The sequence below is a fragment of the Clarias gariepinus genome, chromosome 14, assembly GCF_024256425.1.
Source record: "Clarias gariepinus isolate MV-2021 ecotype Netherlands chromosome 14, CGAR_prim_01v2, whole genome shotgun sequence".
Classification (NCBI taxonomy): domain Eukaryota; kingdom Metazoa; phylum Chordata; class Actinopteri; order Siluriformes; family Clariidae; genus Clarias; species Clarias gariepinus.
Window position 1 is genome coordinate 8,446,685 of NC_071113.1, and position 14,176 is coordinate 8,460,860.

The 14,176-nt window shown below is 38.8% G+C and overlaps 1 protein-coding gene across 1 annotated transcript in view; it reads left to right on the top strand.

Moving 5' to 3' along the window:
* The first annotated feature begins 651 nt into the window (after window positions 1-651).
* sgms1b (sphingomyelin synthase 1b) overlaps window positions 652-14,176 on the top strand; it is a 32,091-nt gene continuing 18,566 nt past the window's right edge. The window contains exon 1 of the mRNA XM_053512250.1: window positions 652-1,006. The gene's annotated coding sequence lies outside the window, so the exon portion shown is untranslated. The remainder of the gene's footprint in view (window positions 1,007-14,176) is intronic.

The window sequence follows — 14,176 nt, forward strand, 5'->3', positions numbered from 1 at the left end:
TACAGACAGATTGTTCGACAAAATGGCATCTGGTCATCCTAAAATTTCCTGAGTCCGTGTCTCCCAGTCTTCCAGTGTGCTAGGCTTTGTTCTGTACACCTCCTCCTTTGCGTAGGAGTAAGATCTGCAGTTCTTGGAGGCCATTCATGAAGTCTATGTTGTCCCAGCCAGCGTCTTGGAAAATGCTGGACTAGCCACGCAGGCAAAGTAAGAGCAAAGTGGGATGGTGCACCACTGCATGGAAATAAGGTCGCCAATGTTATCTCAGCCAAATACCGTTAGGCGTCACGGAATCTCGTAAATATTGCCTGTTACTTTTTACCCACCCTGTAGATGATGAGTGAGGGAGAAATGTTTTCATGGAAAGGCAGTATTGCATGAGTAGGAGTGTGATTTAACTTAAAATCTGCATAACCTGTTGCTTGAATATATGGGAGCAGAATTCTTAAAAAACAAACTGCAAACAAAAAAAGCCTTTATTTTATAGTTACACTGAGAGACACCACTAAACAGGCCAAAGGATTATAGCATGTGAGGAAGACCACCCCCCACTTCTCTCTCTCTCTCTCTCTGTCACCGAGAATGCGCACGTCACCAGGCGCGCTCTCGCCCGTGAACGCGCCTTCATTACACGAGTGAGCAAATAGGACCGAAGGACTCTCCCTCTCTACATAGCGGTTTGGAACAGATAAATAACCCCGCCCCCTCTGGCAACAGCTTCACTCCTGCCAGAGCGAGGAATCTTGGGACGCGTCCAAAACCGCATACTACTGCACTAAAGAGTGTTTACGTAAACGGTGCTCGGAAACTGCGTTCCGTTAACGGTGTATTCCCGTGACCTGAGCATTCGGAGATGACACCGGAAAGGAAGACGACGAAGAAGCAGTAACAACAACCCCAGCTCCCTCCTTGCAAGACATTTTTAAAGTTAAAGAGCAGGATTGGGGCAGACATGTTCTCCGCCGAGGCGCACTGAAGCCAGGGGAAGGGAGGGAATCACAGCCTGGTAGGTTATTATGGGATGTTCCACAGGCTTCACCTATATCGTACATCTGTGCGCGTGCTCACGCTTAAGCAGCAACGTTATTTATGTGTGTGTGTGTGTGTGTGTGGTTCCAGCTCAGTCTTTATCAGCTGTTGATCATCTGCTCTAACTTTTCCTTAAGGAATCCGACTCTGAATCTGTGGATAATAATAATAATAATAATAATAAAACCAGTGTAAATGTAAACACAGCTGAACCCACACGTACACGTCTTTACACCTTCAAATTCAGGTGATGTGTTTATCTGTGGCCTTTTCCCCACACTCATCATTACTAACACACACACACACACACACAAACACACAAACAAACCCAGATCTGAAGGTGTGGAGATTAAAATCTACAAACAAGGCATGTTTTTAAACTAGTCTTTTCCCATGCCTTTTTTTAAATAATTTTTTTTTAAAGTAAACTCTATCCGTAACACTTGAGGCTTGGTTGTTGGCACTGTCGCCTCGCTCCTCCATGTTCCGGGTTCGATTCCTGCCTCGGGGTCTGTGTGCATGTGGTGTTCTCCCCGTGCTTGGTAGGTTTTCTCCGGGTTCTCCGGTTTCCTCCCACGGTCCAAAGACCTGCAGATTAGGCTAACTAATTGCCCATAGTGTGTTTATGCGTGTGTGTGTGTACTTTGCGATGGATTGGCACCTCGTCCAGGGTGTACCCCGTTTCATGCCCTAAGTCAGCTGGGATAGACTCCAGACGCCCTGTGACCCTGTATACAGGATAAAGTGGTATAGACTATGAGTCAGTAAGTGTTGTGATGGGAATCATTACCTCCCGATACGATATTTTCATGATACCTCTTTATATTATATTTTTCCCTTGGTCCAATTTTAAACCTTTTAAAAAAGTTTACTGATTAATTGAATGTAGCTCGTTCGTTATAAAATTAGTTTTTTCACCTAAAAATCAACGAAATCAAGCAAAGATCTGACTGTGAGCACATGGGTTGAGCGTTTGTGAGCCTGCGGGCACACATGGCTTCTAATGCACACACTGTTCGACTAATAAGAGCTCACATTGTTTTGATATTGGTGTAAGCGTGTATAATAAGCGGGTTTGAAAATAAGTCACTCACAGAGTTTGGAGAAGGAGGGAGATCTGAGCTTTAAACACGCACATGATATTGATATTGATTGTTGTAACGCCATGAAAATGCGTTTCTGTTGCTTAATCCAGAAGGTTCTGCGCTCAGTACAGAATTGTTTATATCTGAGGCTGATCGGCTGATCCCCGGGCAATCAAACAAAAAATTTGACCAGTTCTGGTCACTGGCTGATTAACCGTTTTATCTTTACTCTTCTTAGAAACGTAATAGTATTTATTTTAAAAGTCAATTTTGAAGTCAAATGTGGTGATATGTGAATGGCCACACAAAAGAATCCCAATTCATGACTAAATAATTTTTTCCCCTTATTCATATTCAATTCCATTATCTAAAAAAAAAAAAAACTTTTTATAACTGTTATCCGGACTAATAAAGCACCACTATTTTTTAAAGCCTGGCCAGATAGTTCTTAATGATTTTATTTTCATTATTATTTAATAAAATATACATACAGTATTACTTTTTAATAAGCTATCAAAAACTAATTATCATATATAAATAAAGTGGTATGCTGGTTAGTTATGCCATAGGATATAGTGACTTCTAAACCCAAAGCACTAATAGGACAACAGTTGGGAAAAAGCTTAATTAAAAGGAAAGTTTTGTCCCACTCATTCAAAAGTATGAGCAACACACACTTACCTGTGTTTACCTCCACTACACACATATTCAGTACAGACGAAATTAAATCAGCTCTCATTAATAATTTACACTGTATAATTGGGGAGCCTGATTCCTGTGGTGATATTTAGCTCATTAGAAACCTCTCAGGTATGATTATGCCCCCCCCATATACTCGCAGTACAGATATGGTTTTTACCATTGCACTGATTTCATAAGATTTTCAGGCAGCGGTGGTTTAAACGGTTAAGGCTCTGGGTTACTGATCAGAAGGTCAGGGGTTCAAGCACCAGCACCGCCAAGCTGTTGCTGTTGAGACCTTGAGCAAGACAATTAAGCTTATCTACTCCAAGGACGGCATATCCTGAATGACCCTGCGCTGACCCTAGCTTCCTGACGGGGAGATGTGGAAAAAAATTTCACTGTGCTGTAAGGCGAACACGACAAATATGTGAATCTTAATCCCTTAGTCTTAATTATCTTACAAAACATAGACCAGGAGAATGGATAAATTAGGTTGGAAAATACTGTTCAGTTTGGCAAATGATGAAATTTTGTGCACTTTGTCCCATACAGAATAACAAAACAAATGGATTTTTTTTTACCACTTTGGAAGGGTCAAATTTATGTCTGCAAACTATTATGGTGATTTAAAATTACTGGAAAGAACTGTTCGACATATTATTGGAACCAGTACTGTGGTGAACCTTAGATATGAGGTCATGAAAGGAGATCACTTAGTAAAGTGACACTAGAAATCATAGCTATGTTTCATAGTTAAAGTAAGCGTATTCATGCACAATGTGATGAAAACTTGGGGGACTGGGACTTAACAGCTGTGTGGCCATAAGAAAACCACTTGTTAGTGAGACTCATCAGAAAGAAGGTTTGAGCGCCAGAGCAATGCAGTAAGAAGGGTGCATTGATTGATGCACTGGAGGCAGTGTTATGATCTGGGGTTGTTTGAGTTGGTCAGGTCTAGGCTCAGCAATGTTATTTGGCAAAAAAAAGTATTTAGCTTACGAGCTAAAAGGCCAGATTATCACATCTATGAAGCTTTTCTTCCCTAATGACATGCACATATTCCAGAACTCAAACTGTGGAAGAGTGTTTTAGGGACCATGAGGAATCATTTTCACACATTAATTCGCCATCAAACTATGTATCATAATCAAAGCTATCAATGAAATCTTCGAGTACAAGACTTTTTTTTTTTTCCCTTTGGCCAGGAATTTTACTTATAAACATCTAATTAAAAAAAAAAAAAGGGAATTTATTTTTTATTTTCATTGTCAGCTATGTTGTTAAATCAATGATACATTGCTGATATTTATGAAGGTCAGTTCAAACTAAAGAGCACTCTTGTCAGTTAGAGCTACATGGCCTATTTAAATGTTAAGGTTGATTTACAGTACCAAATAAACCAACGTTGAGCTTTTAAGTATGGCCTTCATGCAAGCAAAACTCTATTACAAACACTAGAGTTCATGGATAGTTAGGAGTTCAAATCACATTTGTCATGTACTCAGCCCTGCACAGTATGATATGCAGTGAAACAGTTAGTGGGGTGAATAAAATATAAATGCAATTAAGAAAATAATAATAAAAACAAGCTTTAGGATTAAATATACAAATTACACAATAAAATATAGTTGCAAGCAACAATGAGCAGGCCCAAGCACCCTGCGCCGGTGCTCCAGAAAGACATGAATACCATGGGAACACCGGGCACATGCATTTAAAGGGGACATACCAATAGCATTAGGACATACTTTTAGAAAAGAAGGGAATTTTATGTTTAGCACCAGATGCTGGAAAAAATGCATCACACTATGATGTCACAGTGCATTACACTATGATGTCACAGTATAATGTCACTCAATATAATGCCACACACAAGTTATTAACCACTTTTCAGTATAAGTTTGAGGCAACGTCATGGCTGACCTGTTTGAGAAATCAAAAATCCCACTACAATTTTGCATCCTCGATGTCTTGAGATCACATGGGCCCAGTTTGGTGCCGGTTTGGAAAATATCGAATTCCAATCAGTGCGATTTGCAATCGACCCAAAATGACTGACTTCCTGGTGAGTTGACCCTATGACGTGCAATGCGAAAGTTGTTCAGCTCAATGTGCTCTAAATGTGTACCGGGTTTCGCATGCATACGAATAAGTTTGTATGAGCTATAAGCTAAAATCTCGTGTGAGGGCCCTATGCAACACCCGGGCGCAGGGTCTCATGCATCCTACTGGCAGCAGATTCCAACCTGTCTGCCAATTTTCATGAGTTTTTAAGCATATTAAGCATACCGCCAAAAAACTATGGAAAAAAAAAATAAAAAATCCTATTATGACATAGGCGGATGTCATAGTTCTTGGTCCCAAAATATATATAAATATATATAAATTTCAAAATGTGCATAGTGTAATTGTAAAATAAGAGGCTGTTCTCGTGTGTACAGGATGTAAATAAGTAATGCTTCTGTTGTCAGGTTGATTGATGTGGGGGATGTCTGCATGATGTACACACTGTTGTCATAGCAACAAATCCATACGCCTCATCTTAACCTTTAATAACCACCACTTGTTGTAGGTTGTACCTAATCCCTAGTACGTCATATGACCATGACATAAATGTAGCCCTTCTAGGAGCTAACTTGTGTAACATCCTTGAACGTGTGGCTTTTCTCACATGATCAGCTGAATGTTGTTTTGTCCTGCAGGCAGTAGCTCGGTTATAAGCTTGAGGTGATAAAATAGTCCATTCCCATAATGCAGACAAATAAAGACAGAACCTCTATTCCTACAGGATACTGTATAAGAGAAACTTTACCAACATGTCAATTTGTATAGGATATATTTATGACGTTTCGCTGGGGTTATATCTCCTGGGTATTTAATAAATGGTAAAAACACAACAGAAGTCTTCCAGACGTGCATTTACAGTCAATGAAATATTGCAGACGGGATTAAAATCCCAGAGATACTTTAATGGTAATTACATTACACCACCTCCGCAGGGGAATAGGCATGTTTTGTTGATGATTGTTCTTTTTGTGTGTGTGTGTGTGTGTGTGTGTACAGAGGGCATAGTTGCTGTAGCTGTGTGTGTGTATTACTCATAATGCACTGTGACCGTTTCACAGTTTTCACTCAGAAATTTCAGCGAGCAGTACAATGCAAATACTGTAGATTTATTTCAACAGCAGCGTTTGAGTAATACTGTGGTTGTAGGAGGTCACATGATCTCGGTGCATTTACACAAGCAGTGATTAAACATAAGTACATTAAGCATGAGAAACTGACTTACAGCTTGATGTTTGTTTTTGAGTGTCGTGCAATTTACATTACATTTGTAAATGTAAATGTCATTTCAATTGCACTAAATGGTGATGTGTGGTAAATAATTGTAGAGGGAATATTACAGAAGAAAGGGTGAGTCAAACATTATCGCTGTTCTGACTGTAGAAGATTGTAGCGACACAGACGAAGCGAGATCAGGGCACTTTAAAACCTCAAAACGAATTTTTTTCGGACAGATATGAGCGGACGTGCAGCATCGTGCAAAATCACAACGCCCCATGATAGCATCCTCTGCGTTTAATCCGAAGTTTAAGCTTCAGCTCTTCAATAAGCGCCTCACTGTAACGAGTGCCGTCGATGATGTTCCAGTTACAACATGCAAAGTGTAATTGCAAACCGAGTGGTTTTCCTGTATGTATGTTAAGTAATCACTTTCTGTCCTGTTGTGATTTTAGTTGATATCTTCAGACTTTACGCTGTTGTCATAGCAACAAATCCATACAATGCTTTGACCTTTATAACCACAAGTAATGTAAGCTCTCACATGCTTCTCTCACATGACAGAATGTTTACCAATATGTCCATTTGAATAGGATATACTTAAAAAAGTAATATATAAAAAAGTATTTGCCCCTTCCTATTTATTTATTTATTTATTTATTGCATATTAGTCACAGTTAAATGATTCAGATCAAACTGATGTAATTGTTACACAAAGATAACCTAAGAAAATGCAAAATGATGCTCTTTATTAAGGAAAAAACATGTTCAAACCTACCTGGGCCTAAATAAAAAAAGTAATTGCCCCCACCCGCAGATAAAGGTTTTGAAGTGGCCTAGGCAAAGCCTGGACTTAACTCTGATTGAGATGACCTTAAAAAATCTCCAGTGTGGCTGAATTAAAACACTTCTGCAAGGTAAAGAGGGCCAGAATTCCTCCACAGCAACTCATAGAAAGACTCATTGCCAGCTGTCACAAACACTTGATTGCAGTTCTTGCCGCCAAGGGGGGCACAACCAGTTATTGGGTTTAGGGGGGGCAGTTACTTTTAAGAACTGCATTTGGTTTTTACTCAGGTTGTCTTTGTGTGATATTCAAATTAGTTTGATGGTCTCATTTAAAATTTAAGTGTAACAAATATTGCAAAATAAATAAATAAATAAAAATCAGGAAGCAAATACTTTTTCACGGCCCTTATAAAAGGGAAAGGACAGCAATTTTTTTTAAACGCAACATGTGTGTGTGTGTGTGTGTGTGTGTGTGTGTGTAAAATGCCGATATTCTTTCACAAGCAACCCGCACTAGTGTTTAACAGCAGCTGGTTAAGGCACCGCCCTGATCAACACTCTGAGTCAGCAGCATTTGAATCCTGAAATAATCTCCAGGTTATTCTGTGTCACACAGACATGAATTAACATCTGAAAATATTCAATGTAGTCATAATGACTAATTTCGAAGAAGGTTTGCACCAGGGCTGAAAATGTTTTAAAGGTCACATATTTACTACAGTATTACTTTAACAAGTTAATATGTGTCTCAGAGGTCTTTTAAAGTGCACGTTAATGCTCCAGCTGAAGTATTTTTTTCATAACTAAAACTCCCTTAATTTCATTCCTCTTTCAAGTGCACAGTGTGTGTAACTGCTCAACCATGTCCCTCCTGAGAACAGCAGAGCCCAGCAACCATCCAGTCTTATATGAGGTCATAATAGGCAGAAATTCAAAACAAGAATCAGCTTGTTTAAGGCCTGGCCAATAAAAAAATGAATAAAGGACAAAAAGCAGTGATTTTTATTTTTATTTTTTTTGCTTCTGCCCACACATGAGATCCATCCGAGGGTTTAAAAATGATTAAAATGTGAATTTTGCATAATAGGTTGACTTTGTGTTTGAAATGAAAAACATTCTATGTTAATTCCATTCAAAATATTTATTAATATTATTAATTTTAACGATTAATTTTAAAGGAAAAATCACATCCACATAACAGGATTTTTTTGAGAATTGAAGGCAGCATAAAACCAAGTGCCCTCTTAAAAACCAAGTGCTGCATTAAATCAATACAAACTATGTCCAAATACAAAAGTTTTAACATTTAACTGCACGGCATGTTTCTCTGTTATCCATCATAATTATTATTTCTAAACAAACTTGCCAAATATTTCACTCCTACAACACAGGATGAAAATGTTTGAGTAGCTCAGAGTGCAGTACAGTAACAGTGGGGTTTTACCATCCCACATGCCTCCAAAGTCTCGAAACTCAAATTGACAGCGCGTGGGTAGAGCGGCTGCATGCACATGGGGCGTGTGGTTTCTAAAGCAAAAGGCTTCTAGTACGAAGGCCTCTGTAGCACGCGTTTTTTTTTTTTTTTTTTAACCTATTAGTGCTGGTGTAAGCGTGTGTGGGTTTAATACTAATTCTGTGGCAGAGTTTGGAGAAAATGGCCGATCAGAAGCTTCTGTGCCTTTACCGTCTAGTCAGCTCTCGGTCTGGCCGATCAACTGTTTCATCTTTATTATAAATGCAAAAATAGTTTAAAAACAAAAATGATTTTGATGTCGCAAAAGAATCGCGATTCATAACCGAGTCGTTGAAAAAAAAAAAAATCCCCTAATCTCTAGTGTCTACTTAAGTTTGCACTTGTTAACCAACACTTGTTGTTGAACAGTGTCTCATGTTTCAAAGATTCCCTTGAATTTCTTTTTTTGTCGCATGTTTTTAAAGATTCCTTTTAACTTACACCAATGTTAAAGGGAATCTTTTATGCCAAATTCACTTTCAGTCATTTTAAGACATCGAGGTGGCTCTGAAATTGAGAAAAAGGTGTGGGTGAAATTATTATTATAATCATTATTATTATTATTATTATTATTATTATTATTATTATTATTTATTTATTTTGGTCAAGGTTTAAACAAGCCAGGTAGATTTTCCACACAATGTGACCTCATATAAGATGATTCCTGCCTTCCCCTGGTGTTTTGCTCAGCTGATCTGTTCTCTGATGGGGCGGGGCTCAGGAGTAGGCCATATGTGCATATGTCAGTGCATACACCGTGAAGCAGTGCATTTGGAGGGGGAGGAGTTAAATAAAGGAAGTTTAAAGTATTAAAAAAAAGGCATATGTGATGGGTATTTCAGCTAAAGCGTGAAACACACAAACGTAAATTGAGGGAGCTCTGAGGCCTGTGTCAGCTTGCACTTGTTAGTTTTGCACCATGTCCATGCATAGCTTTTATGCCTGTGGTTGTGCACAAGCGTCGCTCCATGTGACCGCAGGATTTCTCTAAAATCCCTCACCTGGTTAATTTGTTACTCAGGTAAATATAGCATGAACAAGGATGCACAAAGAGACTTTTGTATAAGGGTGTATTGCATAATACATTTTTCCACACTAGATTCTGAGTATTAAAAAAAAAAAAAAAAAAAATTCTTTATTCAGCATTTATTTTTCTTTTCTGTATCGCTTATCCTGTACAGGATCACTCTGTGGACTGTCCATGGGGAGACTTTGGGTATAAGGTGGGGTACACCCTGGACAGAATGCCAATCCATTTATTTTTTTCATTGAGCAATTTGGGAACGCCATTTAGTCTAATCTGCATGTCTCCGGATGGAGGAAACCCGCCAAGCACAGGAAGAACACGCAGTCACAGACCAGAGACGGGAATCAAACCTTCGGTCCTGGAGGTGTGAAGCCACAATAATAACCGCTATGTCATCGCACCACCTGTGTATCTTTTTTTTAATTTATTTTTTTAAACATTAGCAAACCTGTGATGATTATACACTTCTGTGCAAGTTTAAAAACTGTACCACCACTATTTGGAACTGCAAAGTAGAAACGAGCCCTCCGTGTTTCCTGGGTGGGCTGTTTTTAAGTTACATAAGATGCTCTCTGGTGTTAATGGAAAGAGTGAAAGCTGCGAGCTTGTGAAAAGCACGTGCTCCTAATATAGCAGCGCGTTTTACCCAAGCAAAAAGTTGTGCAACGTTTCCTGTTTTTCACGTCGTGTGGTTTACTGGTTTGCTGAATTAGGTTTGCATTATGCGCCCTGTCACGTATTGTATTGTGATTTTTTTTTTTTTTTTTTTTTTTTTCTCCATATGTATTGGTTATTTTTGCTCATTGGTGATTGTGTCTTCCAATGCACGGAACAATACAAAAAGTCGCTACTGTTAACAATTTTACCGCATGTGAGAAGCGATCAGTAACCGGGAATGGCGAATAAACACATCCGATGATCATTTAAAGAGATTTTCATTTCACTTTGAATGTAATTAAGGCCCAATGTCGTAGCCCTCGAGCATCACTAATGAGATTTCCTTACAAGAAATTGGATCAGGACCTTCCTGCCTTTTTGGAGAGGCTTAATTTGGAAAACATGCTATGAATTAGGCTGGTCACATGAGGTTTCTCGGAGTGTACCAGCATCGTATTGTAGTATCCTAGATTTGTTCAGGATCAGCTAGTAGGTTAGGCAAGATATCTTTTGCAGTCTTGTTAGTTTTTTATTCCAAATTTTTTCCAAAGGTTATAATTTTAAAAAAAATAAATAATGAAGTAGAAAAAAAAAATGTCAATGTCCTTGTTTCCAAGTACCAGGTTTGATCAAGATTAGTTCCCAGCAGCAAACAGCACGGTCTATTTGTCTTAATGTCGCTTTTATGTATAACCAGGTAAAGTTAAATTGCAACCAAGATGTTTCAAAAGCTTGCTCGTGTTCATGAAGTTGGAAATGATTGAGGCATAAAAAAAAAAAGGCACCTGAAAACACAAAACTACGTGACCTGCGTGTCCTCTGCTGGAATCAGAAGACAAAGGTGTTTATTTGCTAAAGGACGTCTGTGTAGAAGAAAGCAGACCGTTGAATTGATCCTCACTTGGCCGGTGAGCGTGATCCCTGCTTTCCCAACAGGCTAGAAACCGGACTCGGCGATTAGCATAGGGGGGTCGAACGGCGGAAAATCCTGCTCTGCTCGTCCAGGGACACGAGCGGGGCGTTGAACTTTAAGCCACACGCGTCCTGTTCGTTCTTACTCACATCCTCTTTAACCATGGCGCGGTTAGATGGGGGGAAAAGTGGCCTGATTTTGTTGGGCTTATCTGTGATACAGCTGTTAACAGGTTATATTATGTATAGTCCAATGTGGAGTTCTTAAGGTGAAAATTTGTATTACGAAGCACAATTTTTCAAGGAAATAACATAAATGCAGATAATCTGCCCAAAAATATTACCAATTTCCCACACTATAATCATATAAAAACAATCAAAAACATTTAGATATGACATGTAAATGAAGTAAAGTATGAAACAGACATTAAACCTCACTTCATTTATGATTCCTTATATAGACAGAATGGTTTAAAAAAAACAGAAATTAAAATAATAAACCCTCTTTACTCCTTCCATGGTAAGTGTGAAAACCATCCCAGAGCAACTAGCTGCGTTTATATGGACCCTGATTTTCCACTAATAATCAAAACAATACCTTGGAAGGGAATACATCATGTGACCACATCAGTCACAACAGACTTGACCAATTGGAGCGAGGGGTATGGTGTAGACCTGTAATGATCTGTTTAATAGGTAAAATGATGTTGATCTTGATCTGATCGCTCCTCTTGTTGGAACAAATGGATTCCTTATGTGCATGTTCGGGAAATTTCGTGTCCGTAGTTGATCGGTAAACTCGAGAGACCAAACCTGGCCCAAGCACTGATCCAATCGTAGATGGGAATACGTTGTTGTAGCCAATCATAATGCAGAAGGTGGGATTTGTTGGAAAAGAGGATGAATCAAACCTAAGCTCAAAGCTGAAGATTGGCTACTACTACTACTACTACTACTACATTACTACCAGTCAAAAGTTTGGACACACCTTCTAACTCCATGGTATTTCCTTTCTACACTGTAAAACAATGAAGACATCGAAGGTATCCAAATTATGCAATAATCTCCTTTAAACAGTTGATATGATCTGTAATCCTTCACAACGGCTCCAATCTGGGGCTGGTAACTCTAAATGAACTTCTCCTCTGCAGCAGAGGTAGGTTTCGGTCTTGCTTTCCTCGTAAGGTCTTCATGAGACACAGTTTCATCATGCTGCTTGACGAGACTGACCTTCATGTTTTTAAATAACAACGGACTGCTGTGGTTGTTGTTAGATAATTGTTTAATGCTGTATGTGTTAATTCATAGTTTTGAAAAAATACAGTATCGTTTTAGAATGTAGAAAATATTCACAATTTTTTTTTTATTAGGAGGTGTATCCACATACTTGACTGGTACTCTAGTATTAATACTATTTCTATTACTACTACTTCTTCTTTTTCTTCTTCTCCTTTTCCTATTCTGGCAGTTGTGGTTTAAGTTGCTGAATGAAATATTGGCGGTTCAAGCCCCAGCGCCAACAAACTGCGGCTGCTGCGCCCTTTGAAAATGGACCTTTCAAATTCTGTCACATACACAGTACGATATGCAGTGAAATGAAACAAAAAATTATTTTTTTCTTAAAAGTTTTTTCTTAATATTTTTTTTGGGGGAAATATAAAATTACAAAAACCGTACGAATGCAGAGCAGTGTGGGAAGGGGCAGATGTTGAGGCAAATCAGCACACAAGCAGTAGAAGGTGTGTCTGACATACGCTTCCGTCTCGCATCCTGTTATTATTGTTGCCGTAGCAACGCTTCATCATTACATGCTTAAAGTGTTTGAGGATAAGAAACCCTGCAGCATCACAAAAAGATAGGATTAAATGTACTTATTATAGTTTACACATCTTTCAGAAAGAACCTGAATACAGTTTGAGAAGTTTGTTAAAAAAGAATGTTTATGTATTTATTAATAAAAAAAGTAAAATAAAAAAATGTAATAAAATTATGAAATTCTGCTGTGATATCGTGTCCGAGCCAAGCTTTTTGTCGAGCTAATTTACCGTTATCAGGTTTTTAGCTCAGTCCTGGTAATTGGATTCAGCCGTGTGTGTGTGTGTGTGTGTGTGTGTGTGTGTGTGTGTGTGTGTGTGTGTGTGTGTGTGTGTGTGTGTGTGTGTGTTTGTGTGTGTGTGTGTTAAGGAATTCATGGAGGACAGAGAGACCGATTCAGTGTGTGAATGGGGCTCTTGTGGCTTCTCTTCTACTCAACAGTGATGTGTGTGTGTGTGTGTGTGTTATCAGATTCTGCTTGTTTCTTGTTGCATGTTTGTATTCCACTGTGAAATTACAATAGTGCAAATAAATAAATTAGAGAGCGCTGTAACTGCTGCCATTTAAAATACTTTTTTCACATCGCTTTGGGTTCGGTTTGCACAAAAATCGGAGCGTTAGTGAGTGTAGGCGTTTGTCTCGTTCAGTCGTTAAATAGGGCCAGTGACGTGAGCTGGCTGCTCCGAAGGGAATTAAATCATTTTCGAGAAAAAAAAAAAAAAAAGAAAGACAAAGAAATAGGCCAGTTAATTATGCAACCTGAAGTCACTTCTATAAACACTTTAAAATCTCCTTCCTCTCGGGACTGTGACCCTCTCTGGTGGTGGTTAAACAGACAGCACAGGGCTATACGGAGCGTCAGGGTGGACCGGTCGGGAGCTATATTCAGGATGTAAATTCCTGTCAGAAATAACCTCATCACCTTTCACGTCATACTCGGCCGATCAGAAGAACAAAGAAAGGATTGTAGCACCCGATGCGCTTTAAATGGGATTTAGGAATGAACTCGGGACAATCGCAGTCCAGGAGTGTGCTTTGGATTTGCAACAGGTCCAATCAGCAATCCGCCTTTACTTTACCTCGAACTCCAACACCTACAGACATCAGGTGCCAAGTTGAGTGATCGCTGCTGTAAATCTGCACTGAGTTATTGGTTTATGATAGACTTTAAAACGTTATCATGCGTTGTAATAAATAAAATTGTGCTGCTGTACTTTTTCCTTGTTGCATCTCAAGGTTTGATGTGTTTCGCTGTTGCACTTAAGATATTATAGATATGCCCTAGTTTTGTAGGTGTTCCGTTAAAAAGGTCACCTACAGTATTATGCAAAATCTAGTAATTTTTTTAACCTTCTGTATAGTTTTGTACAAAAAAAGTGTTTT